Here is a 7,112-nt window from a genome sequence, read left to right on the forward strand (position 1 = left end):
TCTCTTACCTGTATCTCTGGGTTCCATGTCCACAGATCCAATCAACACTAGATAGAAAATATTTGGAAAAAGATAATAATGTAAAAATAGCTATATGGGGGACCAGCAGGTAGAGTGGTGGTGAAGGTGTTTGACTCCCACCACATGACTGATCCTGTTTCAAGTCTCAGAGTAGTGGCGTTTAAATCACATAAGGCATGTGTGCATACATGCAAAAATTCCAAAATGATTATGAGGGAGATGGGGTTGTTGCATGGCTCAGAACTGCTCAACATGATATATATCATTAAGAATAAAACATTCTTAAAAGTACACGCAGTCCTATGAAACAATAAAAATTTTAAAGTATTTCTGATGCAAAGTGGGGAATAACTTTGGGAAGTAGAAAAATGTCAGAAAAAAATATTTGCTGGATATGAGAGAGTGTAGAAAACTAGATAAAGTGTGTTACTTCAATTGTATAGACAAGTACAGAGAGCTCTACTCTCACAATCTCATCAAAGAATCACCATTTTTGGCTCCAAGGTTTTAAAATCTGTAATCATGGGAACTACTTCAGCTCCGGGCCAATTGACCCTTACATAATTTCTCGTCCAAAGACTATTTTCAGAGCTCTCTTTATGTCTTTATTCCTCAGACTGTAGATGAAGGGGTCAGCATGGAAGTGACCACAGTATACATCACTGAGGCTGCTGCACTTGAGTGTGAGCTGTGGGTAGCACCAGAACTAAGGTACACTCCTAGGCTTATACAATAAAATAAGAAGACAACTGAGACATGAGAGGCACAGGTGGAAAATGTTTTGTATTTCCCCTGAGCTGATGAGATTGCCTGAATGGAAGAAACTATCTTACAGTAAGAGGAAAGGATCCCAGTGAGGGGACCACCAGACAGCAGCACAGTTGCAAAATAGGTCACCAAGTCATTAAGAAAGGTGTCAGAGCAGGCCAGGTGGACCACCTGATTAAGTTCACAAATAAAAGTGGGGTATTTCCACATTTGCACAGAAAGACAGCCACAATACCATTAAGCTTTGTAACAAGGAATACAGGACACTGATGATCTAGGACAGCAGAACCAGCTTTCCACATAGCCAGGGGTTCATGATGATGGTGTAGTGCAGGGGGTGACAGATGGCCACATACTTATCATAGGCCATCACTGTCAGGAGGAAGTCATCCAATCCAACAAAAACAATGAAAAAGAACATCTGGGAGATGCAGCCTGCATAGGTAATGACCTGGCTCTGTGTTTGGATATTCTCCAGCTTCTTTGGGACAGTGATGGAGGTGAAACAGATGTCCATGAAGGACAGGTTGGAGGGGAAGAAGTACATAGGGAGTATGCAGGTGGGAGTCTGAGACTGTGGCCAGGATGATGAGCAGGTTTCCACACACAGTGATCAGGTACATAGAGAGGAAAAGCCCAAATATGAGGGGCTGCATTTCTGGTTTCTCTGAAAGCCCCAGAATAAGAAATTCTGAAATTTGTGTATCATTTTCTGGTTCCATGTGGTGGAGGTGACTACCTGAAAGGAGGTAAATAGGATGAGTAATTGCACACAAACAGCTATTACTCAATAGTTGAAAAGTCATAGCTAATATTTTGTAGTCACACAATGTAGGAAGAGAGTGGGAGAAGGGGAAGAGTGTAAGAAAAGAAAATAAGGAGGAAAATAGAGGGGTTAAGACATTTATGGGACACACAAATGGATTATTATTTGTTAATGATAACATGCCTTGTATCTTGAACTGGACTGGTATGAAGTGCTTTCATGTTTGATAAATTCAATTTACAAGCTAAGTGATGTGTAGTGATTAAATTATAAAATAAATATTAAAAGAAAAAATATTTTATAGTCACAATTTGCTGCGTTTCTGTGTGGGAAGAGTTTGATAATGCCATCTTTGCTTAGGAATTCTTTTCCCACTTCTTCATTCCCATAATCATGTGTTCTACAAGATTTTTAACTTATTTATTGACAAATGATAATAGTACATATTTACAGAATACAATGTGATGCTTCAATAGGCTTTTGTTAGCTTTATTATTGGCACATGCACTCACTAGACATAGAGAAAGTGAGCAGGATAGTGAGAAATCAACCCCCAGGAAGAATGGCCACACCACAATTCATTCTTTCAGGATGTTGGGAGTGCATGCCCCCATGCCTGCCATGTTGTCCAATTCACTGTGTCTGGGACTTGACCTAATAAAAGTGGGGTATTTCCACATTTGCACAGAAAGACAGCCACAATACCATTAAGCTTTGTAACAAGGAATACAGGACACTGATGATCTAGGACAGCAGAACCAGCTTTCCACATAGCCAGGGGTTCATGATGATGGTGTAGTGCAGGGGGTGACAGATGGCCACATACTTATCATAGGCCATCACTGTCAGGAGGAAGTCATCCAATCCAACAAAAACAATGAAAAAGAACATCTGGGAGATGCAGCCTGCATAGGTAATGACCTGGCTCTGTGTTTGGATATTCTCCAGCTTCTTTGGGACAGTGATGGAGGTGAAACAGATGTCCATGAAGGACAGGTTGGAGGGGAAGAAGTACATAGGGAGTATGCAGGTGGGAGTCTGAGACTGTGGCCAGGATGATGAGCAGGTTTCCACACACAGTGATCAGGTACATAGAGAGGAAAAGCCCAAATATGAGGGGCTGCATTTCTGGTTTCTCTGAAAGCCCCAGAATAAGAAATTCTGAAATTTGTGTATCATTTTCTGGTTCCATGTGGTGGAGGTGACTACCTGAAAGGAGGTAAATAGGATGAGTAATTGCACACAAACAGCTATTACTCAATAGTTGAAAAGTCATAGCTAATATTTTGTAGTCACACAATGTAGGAAGAGAGTGGGAGAAGGGGAAGAGTGTAAGAAAAGAAAATAAGGAGGAAAATAGAGGGGTTAAGACATTTATGGGACACACAAATGGATTATTATTTGTTAATGATAACATGCCTTGTATCTTGAACTGGACTGGTATGAAGTGCTTTCATGTTTGATAAATTCAATTTACAAGCTAAGTGATGTGTAGTGATTAAATTATAAAATAAATATTAAAAGAAAAAATATTTTATAGTCACAATTTGCTGCGTTTCTGTGTGGGAAGAGTTTGATAATGCCATCTTTGCTTAGGAATTCTTTTCCCACTTCTTCATTCCCATAATCATGTGTTCTACAAGATTTTTAACTTATTTATTGACAAATGATAATAGTACATATTTACAGAATACAATGTGATGCTTCAATAGGCTTTTGTTAGCTTTATTATTGGCACATGCACTCACTAGACATAGAGAAAGTGAGCAGGATAGTGAGAAATCAACCCCCAGGAAGAATGGCCACACCACAATTCATTCTTTCAGGATGTTGGGAGTGCATGCACCCATGCCTGCCATGTTGTCCAATTCACTGTGTCTGGGACTTGACCTGTGTAGCTGTCCACATGAGATTCAGCCACCTTAACCACCACACCCACTTGCTGGCCCAATATCTGTAACATTATATCCATTGAAAAATATGTTTTCCCTTTCACCAGCCCCCTGGCAACCACCATTCTGTTGTCTGCTTCTATGACTTTAACTACTTCAGATACCTTTGCTAGGTAAAATAGCATAATATTTTATTATAAAAGTCTTCCATTGGTCTAAATAGATCTCTCCTAATTTTTATTTGTTAGTTAATATTTGTATTATGAGCCACAGCTTAGAGTTCCAGCAGCTATCATAGTGGTTAAGGTGCTGAGATCCTACAAGGACAACCATGGTTTGTATCAGGAACCCAGCAGCTTGAAAATCACACCAGGTATGTGTGCTAGCATGCCCAAAATCCCAAGAGGAAAATGGAGGAGAAGGCATTGCAGTGTGATCATCCCACTGGGGAGGGGGGTAATTTTTCATTTTCCTCTTTTTGTCTCTCTGCCTTTCTCTAGCCTCTGCACAAAAAATATATTTATTTCTACTACTGATGAAGAAGAATTTTTCTAAGTTAATAAAAATTTGGAAGAGGTGGGTGTGTACAGTAGGATTGACTATTACATTTGAGACCACAAAATCTATTAACTTTTCACATCCACCCAGTATATATCTATATCTATCAATACATAAAATAATATAAGGGTATTCTTGTGGCATTATTAAGGATTGCTAAGACATGGAACCAACCCAAATGTCCACAAAAGATGAATGGTTTGAAAAGGTGTGCCACATATATTCCATGGAATACTATTCAACCATAAATAAACAACAAGATCCTGGCATTTGATAGAAAGTGGATGAATATGGAAGATTAATTGCTGCATGAAGCAAATCAGGATATGAAAGAGAGACATTGTGTGTTTCCACTTAACATATACTGACTGTCCACACTCTATGGTAGAGTCTGAAAGACTGGAGGACATAAAAGCATTGAAAATTGTTATGGACACTGAGGACAAATTGGAAGGAGAGTGGAAGAGGGAAAGGGTGTAGGAAAAGAAATTTGATGGAAAAAAATGGAGTGATGAGGCATTTGTGGGGCACAGATATGATTGACAAATGATAATAGTACATATTTACAGAATACAATGTGATGCTTCAATAGGCTTTTGTTAGCTTTATTATTGGCACATGCACTCACTAGACATAGAGAAAGTGAGCAGGATAGTGAGAAATCAACCCCCAGGAAGAATGGCCACACCACAATTCATTCTTTCAGGATGTTGGGAGTGCATGCACCCATGCCTGCCATGTTGTCCAATTCACTGTGTCTGGGACTTGACCTGTGTAGCTGTCCACATGAGATTCAGCCACCTTAACCACCACACCCACTTGCTGGCCCAATATCTGTAACATTATATCCATTGAAAAATATGTTTTCCCTTTCACCAGCCCCCTGGCAACCACCATTCTGTTGTCTGCTTCTATGACTTTAACTACTTCAGATACCTTTGCTAGGTAAAATAGCATAATATTTTATTATAAAAGTCTTCCATTGGTCTAAATAGATCTCTCCTAATTTTTATTTGTTAGTTAATATTTGTATTATGAGCCACAGCTTAGAGTTCCAGCAGCTATCATAGTGGTTAAGGTGCTGAGATCCTACAAGGACAACCATGGTTTGTATCAGGAACCCAGCAGCTTGAAAATCACACCAGGTATGTGTGCTAGCATGCCCAAAATCCCAAGAGGAAAATGGAGGAGAAGGCATTGCAGTGTGATCATCCCACTGGGGAGGGGGGTAATTTTTCATTTTCCTCTTTTTGTCTCTCTGCCTTTCTCTAGCCTCTGCACAAAAAATATATTTATTTCTACTACTGATGAAGAAGAATTTTTCTATGTTAATAAAAATTTGGAAGAGGTGGATGTGTATACAATATAATTGACTATAACATTTGAGGCCACAAAATCTATTAACTTTTTACATTCACCCAATAAATATCTATATCTATCAATACATAAAATAATATAAGGGTATTCTTGTGGCATTATTAATGATTGCTAAGACATGGAACCAATCCAAATGTCCACAAACAGATGAAAGGTTTGAAAAGGTGTGGTACATATACACCATGGAATACTATTTAACCATAAATAAACAACAAGACCCTGGCATTTGATAGAAAGTGGATGAATATGGAAGATTAATTGCTGCATGAAGCAAATCAGGATATGAAAGAGAGACATTGTGTGTTTCCACTTAACATATACTGACTGTCCACACTCTATGGTAGAGTCTGAAAGACTGGAGGACATAAAACCATTGAAAATTGTTATGGACACTGAGGACAAATTGGAAGGAGAGTGGAAGAGGGAAAGGGTGTAGGAAAAGAAATTTGATGGAAAAAAATGGAGTGATGAGGCATTTGTGGGGCACAGATATGGTTTATTACCTGTTGATGATGACATGTATAGTATTCTCAACTGGGCTGGTCTGAGGTGTATATCATACTGGGTAAAGTCTCTTTAGAATCTAAATGTTGGATAGCATTTGAATGTATAAATAATAAAAATAATAATAATAAAGAAAAAATAAATAAAATAATAGAAGAGTATTCTGAAATGTTTATTTTAAAACTTCAATTCATTATTTAAAGAAAAATCAAAAGAATAAAAAATACTAGGATCCCAGAACATAAAAACAAAAAGATTGGATGATTTGCAATTAAGTATAAAGTATAAAGGTAATAGACTCAAAACCTTCAAATTCACCAGCAGGAAAATAGATGTAAGGAAAACCTCTTTCATATTCCCATTTGACCTTTGAATACATTTTTTTTATGTGAATGCCCAATGTAAAAGAAGAAACTGTGAAATGTATGTCTCATGAACTATTCTTACAAAGTATGAATAGCAAGAAATCCATTCATATCAATCTTCAAAACAAATACAGAAACAAATACCCTTATTTCAAAAATTCCTTAACAAACCCAAAAATTAATGTACATCTCTTCACAACTCTAATTTTATTTTTCTGACTACTTTCACTGCAAATTTCTTTGAATAGGTTCTAATTTGATAAAATCATTTGATTTCTCCCATATCTTCTTCACCCTCATCCAATTGAATTTTTATTCCCATTACTAAATTGTCCACAAAGATGTCTGCAATGCTTAGTCTGACAGACACATGGCTTGTTAACATATTGAATCAATTCATGATAAATAACTTTATCAGAAAAGGAACCAAATACATAAATCTCTCAGCTCTTGCTAGGCTGATTTGGCTCTCAGGTGATCTCAGGTAGATTTCATTGGCAACCATTCTCTCTAATCTGGTCCTGTGGTACCTACCACACTCTCAGACTCACCTATATGGACTCTCAGAGAGGACGATCTTTTTGTGGAAGGGTGAATTTCTCCCCGGATGGCTGATGACGGAGACTGAAGGCCAGATAAAATACAATGAAAGAATTAAGCATAGCCCCCTAGCCAGACTTAAGATTTTAAAAACAGCAACTATGTCTTGTCCAGACCAGGGCTGTCCTCCTTGTGTGACATATAAAATACTTGCAACCACCTTTATCCACTCATTAGAAATAATTCTTCCTTAGACTACAATCTCTTAGGACCTGATTTCCCCTGTGGATACTAGTCTGGAAAGAAAAGACAATTTTCCTG

General features: G+C 37.9%; 1 pseudogene; it reads right to left on the reverse strand.

Moving 5' to 3' along the window:
- Positions 1 to 633: 633 nt before the first annotated feature.
- Positions 634 to 1,123, reverse strand: LOC102482807 (olfactory receptor 7A10-like; annotated as a pseudogene).
- Positions 1,124 to 7,112: the final 5,989 nt, after the last annotated feature.

Source organism: Tupaia chinensis, unplaced genomic scaffold (assembly GCF_000334495.1).
Source record: "Tupaia chinensis unplaced genomic scaffold, TupChi_1.0 Scaffold144267_1, whole genome shotgun sequence".
Lineage (NCBI taxonomy): Eukaryota > Metazoa > Chordata > Mammalia > Scandentia > Tupaiidae > Tupaia > Tupaia belangeri.